This window comes from Haliotis rufescens, unplaced genomic scaffold, assembly GCF_023055435.1.
Source record: "Haliotis rufescens isolate VD_foot unplaced genomic scaffold, xgHalRufe1.0.p SCAF_13, whole genome shotgun sequence".
NCBI lineage: Eukaryota > Metazoa > Mollusca > Gastropoda > Lepetellida > Haliotidae > Haliotis > Haliotis rufescens.
The window spans coordinates 21040933-21053900 of NW_025963813.1; the positions used below are offsets into that span (position 1 = coordinate 21040933).

A 12968-nucleotide genomic window follows, 5' to 3' on the forward strand; every position below is an offset into this window, starting at 1 on the left:
TGACCATGCGGACAACACCCAGCATTCAACCAGCACACCAGCCACTACACCTTGACCATGCGGACAACACCCAGCATTCAACCAGCACACCAGCCATTACACCTTGACCATGCTGACAACACCCAGCATTCAACCAGCACACCAGCCATTACACCTTGACCATGCTGACAACACCCAGCATTCAACCAGCACACGAGCCACTACACCTTGACCATGCGGACAACACCCAGCATTCAACCAGCACACCAGCCATTACACCTTGACCATGCTGACAACACCCAGCATTCAACCAGCACACGAGCCACTACACCTTGACCATGCGGACAACACCCAGCATTCAACCAGCACACCAGCCACTACACCTTGACCATGCGGACAACAAACAACATTTGCTTTGCCAAATTTTCCTACCAGGGTAGTAATGTTTTATACATATTGTCATAATGTACTTGTTTCTAATTGTGTAATCAGTTGTAGTGTTACAAAGTCTTAATACTTATTAAGATCAGTCACTACATATAGTCATATAATTGCAGCCATTTAAATGTTGTAACTAGGTCAGTAAGTTCCGAGAGAAATCTGTATATCTTCACCTTTCCTAAATGTTTCATTTGAGAATGAGTGAGCGAGTCCGCATGTATTTTATCATGTATGTGTATGCTTATAACTATGTTATTTATGTATAATGTAAAGCGTTCATAGGTATGGTATGTGTAACACATAATTTGTGTTTTCTAAGATTACCAGTTTTAATCAAGTGAGTATATTTGTCTTTGTATTTGTTTTTTGATGCAGGCATCATCGTCCCGTCAGTTTGTGTTTGGTGAACTCAGTTTTCGCCCCAGTTTCACCAACAGGGTATGCTTGTAGTTTCTTGTGTAATAATGTAATCATTAATTATATTTATCATTTCATTACACATGTATAGCAATACAAATGATACATAGAGTTATTGTGACTTATAAAACATCCTTCAATGTATTTATTAAAAACATGAGTTCTATCGACTTTTATGATGTTGTCAGTGTGACGATGTGAATGAAAATACTGCATGTGAATGTGAGGTGCCCTTACATATTTAGTCTGTGTATATTCATATACAATGTATAAATTAGGAGATAAACATACTGTGTTTTCTATGTAGAGCTAGGTTACCTGTAGATTTAAGTGCTAAATTGAATTTGGAACCGAACGCGCAGCATGAGGTTTCAAATGTTAAATTTAGCGCAGTTAAATCTACAGGTAACCTAGCTCTACATAGAAAACACAGTATGTTTATCTCCATTCTACCATGACTAAATAAAACGTGAACTCTTTGGTGTTAGCAAATATACTGAGTGAAGCAGCATGGGTTGAGTCCAGTGTTTTGAGTGGGTTATCGATCTGAATTACGGAATCACTGAACAAAATATGGCGCTGTATATACTCAAGCAGTTTGTTTACACCCTTATACTTCACTCAAACATATGACAGGCATTGAAAGCATATAAGTAAGGCAACTTGGTAAGCTAACATGAGGTGGGCATCCCTAAAGAAAACAAAGCAAGTTTTGACGTCATGTCGCTCATTGCATCGGATTTTCGTTGAGGACTTCAACATTGGCTTCAAAACTCCAAAAAGTGACACGTGTAAAACCTGTGATGACATGAATATCAACATTGCTCAAGCAAAACTTGAGCAAGATGACGCAAAGGTTGCAGCATTGGAGAAGGAAAAAGAGCTACATCACAGGAAAGCAGAAGCTGGTCAGGACAATATCAAACTTCAGTCCAAGGAAGCAAAAGCATCACATCCAACTGGATACCATGCAATCACATTTGACCTTCAACAAGCTTTGCCAACACCAAAACTGTCAACTGGACCTGCCTTTTACAAACGCAAGGTATGGACATACAACTTGAACATCCATGACTGCAATACTGACAAGGGGTTCTGTTACGTCTGGGACGAATCTGTGGCTAGCCGTGGATCCTAAGATATTGGTAGCTGCTTGAAGAAACACATTGAGGGCAACAATATCCAAGGTGGCACACTTGTAGCCATTTCAGATAACTGTGCAGGCCAGAACAAAAACTGGAACATTCAATTTCTGTGGCTCTACTTCATCGCCTGTGGAAGATTTGAAAAGGTAGAACATCACTTTCCTCTCAGTGGCCATAGCATGCTTCCATCTGACAGGGATTTTGCTTTATTGAAAATCATGTCCGACACAGGACTCAGTATGTTTTCACACCTGGACAGTGGAGGGAGGTCATAGCACTATCTTCAGAGAAGCTCCAGGTATCTGAGATGACAAAGAATGATTTTCTTCAACTGAGTTATCTGAAAGAGTATTTCACAGTTAGACCAAGAATGTGGATGGAAGCCAAGTCAACTTCAAGAATGTTGTCCGATTTCGCATGAGGTCAGGTGAAGAATTTGGCTTGATTGAAACTAGTTCTTCATTCAACACTGACATTTGGAATGTGGTCAGCGTCAACAAACGTGGCAGACTAAGGAACGACATAGCCAACGCACAGCTACCCTGCAAGTACAAAGGTCCTAGGGCACTTGATAAGCTGAAAATAGATGATGTGTTGTCACTTCTTGCCTACATCCCACCTCTGCATCATGGCTATTACACCAGTCTCAAGATTCAGGGAAGGGCAGAGTCTGACAGTGAAGCAGACAGTGCATCTATTGAATAAGTTTCAACAAACCGGAGATAGTTTTGAATAACTTCCAATCATGTTATGCAAGATAATGGTGTAAGCATTGTTTTCATATACTATCGTGATCGTTCAAGTTCCTTTTTGGGTGTTCTTTCAGCTGTTAAGGCTACCTAACTTGTCAATCTCTTTGTGAAAAATTTCCAGGTCAGGATTTTGTGTTTATCCCGCACCTATTACTTTTTGCTCTTTATTTTTAGGAACTTAGGATGTTCCTTGCATTATTGATTAGTTATGGTTTATAGTGACGAGTCTGTGATTCTAAAACAAAATATTGGTTGGAATCGTCAATGTTTGGCCTTCACTACACATGGGAAATCTGTAGGTTTCTGTACAGTTGAGTATTGACTGAAGATGACCATGAGTGAGAGTTAGTTCTCTGATGATGTGTTTTCTTTAGTGAATTGTCCCAATTGTGTTGAAATAAAGTTATATTAAATGTAGAAATATGTTTTCTTTTCTTTAGAATTACAAAGTCTTTCATTTCTGTATTACTGTGAATCTGAATTGGGTTAACACAAATATAAACATCGATCTTTGGGTAAGAGTATGACAAATACGTTTTGGCAGGAAAATGATAAGCAACAATACTTTTCTACAGTAGGTATATTCGTGCGCATAAAAAGTAAATTTTCTGTAGACAAAACACACTGCGTCTTTTTTGTACACCACTAGAATTACAAATGAGCTTAAAAGTGCTTATATTTTAGAAAACAAGTCACATTAATATTTTTCATTAATTATCAAACTTTGAAAATCAGTTATCTCAAAAGTAGGTTTGTGTGGATTATCACTATCTTACCCCGAACTATTCGTATATATAGAAAAGCGCCAAAATTTCAAGCTCTCTGTTGTCTCCAAAACGTAAATACATTCCCTTTGTAGATTTCTATCGTGTTTTCTGCACGAAATGTATTGCCACACATCCTTCGAATATTGTAGTAACCTGTAATTATTTAAATATGCCTACCAACAATGACTGAATATAGTACTATTCTATGAATATTAGCTTCTGCGGTGATGCAGCCATCAAACCAGCTGTTTCAATCAGAGGGGGTTTATTGTGATTCAGTAGCCTCTGATTCACCAATCAGAATCGAGTAAATTCCGAATTCATGGTAGAATATATATTTATGTGTATATTTATTTTTTTAAGTAGTTTCAGGGCATTTGTACTGACCGTCAATAAATCCTCTTCACATGGAACAACCCGTGTTTTTTATGAACACCCCCGGTTACATTAACATCCAGCTGAACAGACAACTGTGTCTCTATCTCATGTATTGTCTCTGTTACCATGGCTAAAGCCTCCTCACTCTGGAGAAAATCACTGATAATGTTACGTTGATTATAACGTTAATGTGTGTGTGCTCCAATCACACATTGTACCCATGTCGGGAATCGAACCCGGTTCTTCGGCGTGGGTGCGGTCGGGAAGCCTAGTGGTTAAAGCATTCACTCAGCATGCCGAAGAGTGTGTGAGCATGGTTTTACGCCCCTTTTAGCAATATTCCAGGAATATCACGGTTGGGACACCTGAAATGGGCTTCACACATTGTACCCATGTTGGGAATTGAACCCGGGTCTTCGGCATGAGTGTGAATGCTTTAACCACTAGGCTACCCGACCGACCCCACCCCGAAGACCTGGGTTCAATTCCTGACATGGGTACAATGTGTAAAGCCCATCTCTGGTTCCCCCGCCGTGATGTTGCTGGAATATTGCTAAAAGCGGTGTAAAATCAAACTCACTCACTCCAATCACACAGCCAGAATCATCAAGTAATTTGAACGATGGCTTTATGTATCATTTGTGATTTGGAAGTTTAGACATGCCAACAAGCACTTCAGTGTGATAAATGTGGTTGTTGGCAAACCATTCATGATATACAATATATTCCAGCTACATGATGGCTGTCTGGACCATACTATGCTGTGATTGATCATTGATCGACGCAATTGGAACATTGGTGGTTGTTTTACTGTGCCGTGTGGTGTGTTTCATCGTGTAGGTGATGGTTGTATGTATGTGTCTATTGTCATGAATGTTACAGAGAATGAATGGTTGACTTTATAAATGTGAATGCAATGATTTTGTGGTGAAACTTTTGTTTTAAGAAATCTCAGCGACGTCTCTTATAATCGAATATGAGATGTTTGGAAACCATAAGCCCAACGATAATATATTGTCTTGTATAAACAAATATTTAGACATACGAAACAGGGTCATGAAGTTTTAATATTTTTAGGGTTACGAATTTTCTAGGTGTACGAATTCGTTTGGGTCATGAAATTACTGCAACCCTCCTTTACCATAGTACTATTTCTAACTTTCATTTTCCAACGTCTTGCAAATGCTATTACATCAAAGATCGCTTCGTGCAGCGACCGTCTTGCATGTTTCCCATCACAGCAGAGATAACCTCATCACGTTATCTATACTGTATTAACTATGATAAGAAGGCTATAGTGTGTTGACTGTTGTTCGTGGTTATTTTCGAATAGGCCTAGTCGACAACACAAACTGGCATCTTTCCTTAGTCGACATTTCCAGGTTATGTCCAGTCAGTGTATATGAATGACTGAAACGGAAAGTACCACGAGTACAATTGCAACAGTGTGTAAAATCTTCAGTGCCCCCTGATATTGCTATTTCATGCCGGAATCATATTGCTTATTATCACTCAAAACATAAAGACTACATACTTTCTTTTGATTTATCCTTCCTTCGCACGCCGGGAACAAAAGACTACTTTCCTAATAATTCTAGAAAGTGTCATTAGCAATTTAGACTATACGTGATATCAGTCATGATTTCTTTGTTCATAAATGTGAAATAATGTATTTTCAATTGCCTAAAGGCATATTACAAATGCCATGAAATACTTTTAGAAATAACTTAAAACATTAATATATTTCCTTTTTCGAAATGAGAATAAGTCGTATGTGTAGCTGTTCTGGGATAGTTGACTGGTTCCCGTTCGTGCTTGCGACAGACAAGCTCCTCACAGCGATAGCCCGTTGGTTGAGGTCTCTTTTCGGACGCTGCCACCACAGACAGTAAGCTGGGCCCCGTCTCCAATATCACAATATAGGAGCCGGTACAGGCCAATGAGACGATGGCTGTGAGCGCCTTCGAAATAGTAAACATACACTATGTTATGTAATTTTTCATTGGTCGCTATTTTAAGACGACGCGCTACCCTTCTACAAAAGCCTCCACTGAGAAACGTCACAAACTACATAAGTCATTTTGTTAGATGTGCCACCGTCGGGTGCAGGAAAGACCTTCAAACTTTAAATTGTAATTAATTGTAGGAAATTAAATTTCCAAAATTATTTTCTTCATATATTTTACGTACATGATATCGATATGTAAGAGAAATGATAGTAAACATAGTCTAGCGTATTCTTTGCATGAACATTTCGCAGGTTTTCGAATACACCCCGAAATTGTGCTATGCGAGAAAAATATTTATCATACACTTGTCAGAAAACTTTGAGCGAATAAAATACTCTCAGGTATTTGAATGAGATACGCATGTAGGAAGTTTATATATGTCGACATATGTAGAGCCACCCATAAAGTATAAATGTCGCATTGAAAATATTCCTAACTTTGTCTTTCCATTCCATGACGTCGAAAAAGTTTATTTTAAGAGGGTTGGTGTTCCATTTAATAAAGGAATAAAGAATAACTCGTAATAAATATGATGTGACTCTTCTGACAAAATAGAAATGTGTTGTACGACTCGTATGTGGTTGCAATATATTCATTGGATGATTACGTTTTAAATGATAAAACCTCTGTTGAAAATATTGAAATTGGAATAGAATAGCAATTAACCATGGCCGATGTTGATATTTTCTAGCTATATATTTTTAAACAACATTCAAATGCAATACAATTATTAATACCAACGAAATAAGTCAATGTCCATTACTCAACAAATGGGCAGAATCATAATGGATGGTTTCTATTCATTCACCCAGTCATCACTTCTAACTTTGTACAACGTTGTAGCTGAGTGACAGCAGTATGAAGGTGACATTCCGTTTCAAGGTGTTACAAATAATACTATAGTAGTAATGTAGTCTAAGATTGCACCTGGGTGCGTCCAGGTGTCGATTTTCTTTTAAACATGGATGGTATTTAGTAACTATTTACATAAATCAAACCTGTGTAAGTGATTATGTTGATAATTTTCAAGATCGTTGTAAAGATGGTATGGGGTCTTATGGTATGCGTTCTTAGAAAACTGCTTTCCATATTACTGAACATGACAGACATGGGCATCATCCTCAAAAGGAGTTATCTCTGTGACATGGAACCTTTTATTAATGCATTACAACTATCCCCAAACAATCAGAGAGAAGAGGTTCTCTTACCTCGTCTCGGGCATTGTTGTCTTGCATATCTCAATATTTAGCATAATAAAAACATTTCTGCACATTTTACAGTTCATTATTAACTGCATTGTCAAAAATATGTGACTCAACGTAAGGTAATGATGTAACACTGTCCAGATTAAAGAAATATCGTATACAACACTATATATATAAACTTATCAATTTCTTGTCCAAACAAACAGGAGATTATCAAAGGTAGATACACGTTGTGGCCTAGATCTACGTATAATATCATATCGAACATTGACAAATATCCAAAGTAGGCGAAAAAATGTATGAAAGATATGAAAAATCTACAAAATAATTATAACTGTAAACAGCAGGATACAATCGTAGTATAGAACGGGTCGCCAGGAACCCCTTTTGGTTGATCCGGTTGATCCAGGCGCACCCGAAGGTGATTGGCTGATCCAAGTCACGTGATCGGATAGGATGACTCATGCATCAACAGCGCGTCGGGAAAGGGTGGGGAATGAAAGGTGTGTGTGTTTATAAGGCAGAAAAGAATTCATAAGAAAACAAAAGTAAAAGGTTATGAATAGAGCTATGTGTATAGCGTGCTGCCCTAAATAGACAGACCGTACCCGTCAGCCCAGTTTGAATTGAGCGCGCTTTACAACTCACGTTATATATTCAAATAACCCGCGCTCGCTAGAGCGTGCGATCTGGTTTGATGAATGCAGGGTGTGTGTTGAAAGTACAAGTACCACCATAGAGACGGGTTGTGTCAACATGATATATGCCGGGTAATGTAGGTGGGGAAAAAAATGTACGTCTAGCTGGATCAAATTCATCTTGTACGGTCTACACGTTGTACACCATGAACGTTAGACATCCTGTATAGAAAAAAAATATAGACAAAATAGATAAGACTACGCAATCAGCAAGCTAGCGGTGTCGTTAGTCACGTCACCCTGCATTGACTATAACGCTGAAGGCAGCCGGATTTCGAATCACCCCGCGCTGCGTACTATTGTGAACCATTTGTATAGAAGGCGTTCACTTATTCAACCCTGTCCCGACTTGCATATAGTTGATGTTTCAATGCTAGCTTTTCCTTTTAACGCCATGATAAATAAACCGTGCGGTTTGAGTTTTAACCGTGTAACATGATGTGCACAGTTTTACTTCAGAACGTGCTATTTTGAAAATAGATAGAAAACTGATAAGTACATGTAGCAGTGTGACGGCACGAAGCTAGGTTTGTTTGGAAAGTGATGGAAGCAATCTATAGGACATTTTCATGTTTACAATACTCACCCTTAATTCGAAGAGAGAATAGAGTTTATCATGGAAAATTGTTTGACGAGGAAAATGTTTTATTGGAAATATATGTCGAAGCAGGTTTATTCATAGCTAATGTATAGCAGAGAGACTAAGCCACCGGCCGCCCATAACAATATCAACATACCCCGGCCTTACAATTAATGTCAACATACCAGCCTCGCCTGAAGCTTCCCATTCATAAATGGTGTGACCAGTGTCCCGTATTTATGATATGTTAGGGAAGATGTGTTGTACATTTGTTATTTTAAAAGGGAGTTATTTCAGAGAGGATATATATATATATGGGTATTCCCCTCATTAAACCTTTCTTTCGTTGGTGTCTATTAAACGTATCCGGTATTTAATACATTTGAATGATGTAGGAAAGTATGTGCGTGTAGATGTTGTACCTATATCCGAACACGAATGTATGACACCTTTCAATAGATAAATTACGGTTCTAACCACGACACGCAACATGACTATGAGCGTGGTATAGAACGGGTCGCCAGGAACCCCTTTTGGTTGATCCGGTTGATCCAGGCGCATCCGAAGGTGATTGGCTGGTCCAAGTCACGTGATCGGATAGGATGACTCATGCATCAACAGCGCGTCGGGAAAGGGTGGGGAATGAAAGGTGTGTGTGTTTATAAGGCAGAAAAGAATTCATAAGAAAACAAAAGTAAAAGGTTATGAATAGAGCTATGTGTATAGCGTGCTGCCCTAAATAGACAGACCGTACCGTCAGCCCAGTTTGAATTGAGCGCGCTTTACAACTCACGTTATATATTCAAATAACCCGCGCTCGCTAGAGCGTGCGATCTGGTTTGATGAATGCAGGGTGTGTGTTGAAAGTACAAGTACCACCATAGAGACGGGTTGTGTCAACATGATATACGCCGGGTAATGTAGGTGGGGAAAAAATGTACGTCTAGCTGGATCAAATTAATCTTGTACGGTCTACACGTTGTACACCATGAACGTTAGACATCCTGATAGAAAAAAAATATAGACAAAATAGATAAGACTACGCAATCAGCAAGCTAGCGGTGTCGTTTACGTTTAGCGCGCAACAACGAGGTAGTCACGTCACCCTGCATTGACTATAACGCTGAAGGCAGCCGGATTTCGAATCACCCCGCGCTGCGTGCTATTGTGAACCATTTGTATAGAAGGCGTTCACTTATTCAACCCTGTCCCGACTTGCATATAGTTGATGTTTCAATGCTAGCTTTTCCTTTTAACGCCATGATAAATAAACCGTGCGGTTTGAGTTTTAACCGTGTAACATGATGTGCACAGTTTTACTTCAGAACGTGCTATTTTGAAAATAGATAGAAAACTGATAAGTACATGTAGCAGTGTGACGACACGAAGCTAGGTTTGTTTGGAAAGTGATGGAAGCAATCTATAGGACATTTTCATGTTTACAATACTCACCCTTAATTCGAAGTGAGAATAGAGTTTATCATGGAAAATTGTTTGACGAGGAAAATGTTTTATTGGAAATATATGTCGAAGCAGGTTTATTCATAGCTAATGTATAGCAGAGAGACTAAGCCACCGGCCGCCCATAACAATTTCAACATACCCCGGCCTTACAATTAATGTCAACATACCAGCCTCGCCTGAAGCTTCCCATTCATAAATGGTGTGACCAGTGTCCCGTATTTATGATATGTTAGGGAAGATGTGTTGTACATTTGTAATTTTAAAAGGGAGTTATTTCAGAGAGGATATATATATATATATATATATATATATATGGGTATTCCCCTCATTAAACCTTTCTTTCGTTGGTGTCTATTAAACGTATCCGGTATTTAATACATTTGAATGATGTAGGAAAGTATGTGCTTGTAGATGTTGTACCTATATCCGAACACGAATGTATGACACCTTTCAATAGATAAATTACGGTTCTAACCACGACACGCAACATGACTATGAGCGTGGTATAGAACGGGTCGCCAGGAACCCCTTTTGGTTGATCCGGTTGATCCAGGCGCATCCGAAGGTGATTGGCTGATCCAAGTCACGTGATCGGATAGGATGACTCATGCATCAACAGTGCATCGGGAAAGGGTGGGGAATGAAAGGTGTGTGTGTTTATAAGGCAGAAAAGAATTCATAAGAAAACAAAAGTAAAAGGTTATGAATAGAGCTATGTGTATAGCGTGCTGCCCTAAATAGACAGACCGTACCCGTCAGCCCAGTTTGAATTGAGCGCGCTTTACAACTCACGTTATATATTCAAATAACCCGCGCTCGCTAGAGCGTGCGATCTGGTTTGATGAATGCAGGGTGTGTGTTGAAAGTACAAGTACCACCATAGAGACGGGTTGTGTCAACATGATATACGCCGGGTAATGTAGGTGGGGAAAAAAATGTACGTCTAGCTGGATCAAATTCATCTTGTACGGTCTACACGTTGTACACCATGAACGTTAGACATCCTGTATAGAAAAAAAATATAGACAAAATAGATAAGACTACGCAATCAGCAAGCTAGCGGTGTCGTTTACGTTTAGCGCGCAACAACGAGGTAGTCACGTCACCCTGCATTGACTATAACGCTGAAGGCAGCCGGATTTCGAATCACCCCGCGCTGCGTGCTATTGTGAACCATTTGTATAGAAGGCGTTCACTTATTCAACCCTGTCCCGACTTGCATATAGTTGATGTTTCAATGCTAGCTTTTCCTTTTAACGCCATGATAAATAAACCGTGCGGTTTGAGTTTTAACCGTGTAACATGATGTGCACAGTTTTACTTCAGAACGTGCTATTTTGAAAATAGATAGAAAACTGATAAGTACATATAGCAGTGTGACGGCACGAAGCTAGGTTTGTTTGGAAAGTGATGGAAGCAATCTATAGGACATTTTCATGTTTACAATACTCACCCTTAATTCGAAGAGAGAATAGAGTTTATCATGGAAAATTGTTTGACGAGGAAAATGTTTTATTGGAAATATATGTCGAAGCAGGTTTATTCATAGCTAATGTATAGCAGAGAGACTAAGCCACCGGCCGCCCATAACAATGTCAACATACCCCGGCCTTACAATTAATGTCAACATACCAGCCTCGCCTGAAGCTTCCCATTCATAAATGGTGTGACCAGTGTCCCGTATTTATGATATGTTAGGGAAGATGTGTTGTACATTTGTTATTTTAAAAGGGAGTTATTTCAGAGAGGATATATATATATATATGGGTATTCCCCTCATTAAACCTTTCTTTCGTTGGTGTCTATTAAACGTATCCGGTATTTAATACATTTGAATGATGTAGGAAAGTATGTGCGTGTAGATGTTGTACCTATATCCGAACACGAATGTATGACACCTTTCAATAGATAAATTACGGTTCTAACCACGACACGCAACATGACTATGAGCGTGGTATAGAACGGGTCGCCAGGAACCCCTTTTGGTTGATCCGGTTGATCCAGGCGCATCCGAAGGTGATTGGCTGATCCAAGTCACGTGATCGGATAGGATGACTCATGCATCTACAGCGCGTCGGGAAAGGGTGGCGAATGAAAGGTGTGTGTGTTTATAAGGCAGAAAAGAATTCATAAGAAAACAAAAGTAAAAGGTTATGAATAGAGCTATGTGTATAGCGTGCTGCCCTAAATAGACAGACCGTACCCGTCAGCCCAGTTTGAATTGAGCGCGCTTTACAACTCACGTTATATATTCAAATAACCCGCGCTCGCTAGAGCGTGCGATCTGGTTTGATGAATGCAGGGTGTGTGTTGAAAGTACAAGTACCACCATAGAGACGGGTTGTGTCAACATGATATACGCCGGGTAATGTAGGTGGGGAAAAAAATGTACGTCTAGCTGGATCAAATTCATCTTGTACGGTCTACACGTTGTACACCATGAACGTTAGACATCCTGTATAGAAAAAAAATATAGACAAAATAGATAAGACTACGCAATCAGCAAGCTAGAGGTGTCGTTTACGTTTAGCGCGCAACAACGAGGTAGTCACGTCACCCTGCATTGACTATAACGCTGAAGGCAGCCGGATTTCGAATCACCCAAGGCACGAAGCTAGGTTTGTTTGGAAAGTGATGGAAGCAATCTATAGGACATTTTCATGTTTACAATACTCACCCTTAATTCGAAGAGAGAATAGAGTTTATCATGGAAAATTGTTTGACGAGGAAAATGTTTTATTGGAAATATATGTCGAAGCAGGTTTATTCATAGCTAATGTATAGCAGAGAGACTACGCCACCGGCCGCCCATAACAATGTCAACATACCCCGGCCTTACAATTAATGTCAACATACCAGCCTCGCCTGAAGCTTCCCATTCATAAATGGTGTGACCAGTGTCCCGTATTTATGATATGTTAGGGAAGATGTGTTGTACATTTGTTATTTTAAAAGGGAGTTATTTCAGAGAGGATATATATATATATATGGGTATTCCCCTCATTAAACCTTTCTTTCGTTGGTGTCTATTAAACGTATCCGGTATTTAATACATTTGAATGATGTAGGAAAGTATGTGCGTGTAGATGTTGTACCTATATCCGAACACGAATGTATGACACCTTTCAATAGA

At 39.3% G+C, this 12968-nt stretch overlaps 1 protein-coding gene across 1 annotated transcript in view; it reads right to left on the reverse strand.

The window, feature by feature from the left end:
- The window catches only part of LOC124132285 (ATP-dependent RNA helicase DDX19A-like), a 99670-nt gene extending 94219 nt beyond the window's left edge, over nucleotides 1-5451 (reverse strand). The window contains exon 1 of the mRNA XM_046496137.2: nucleotides 5414-5451. The gene's annotated coding sequence lies outside the window, so the exon portion shown is untranslated. The remainder of the gene's footprint in view (nucleotides 1-5413) is intronic.
- Nucleotides 5452-12968: the final 7517 nt, after the last annotated feature.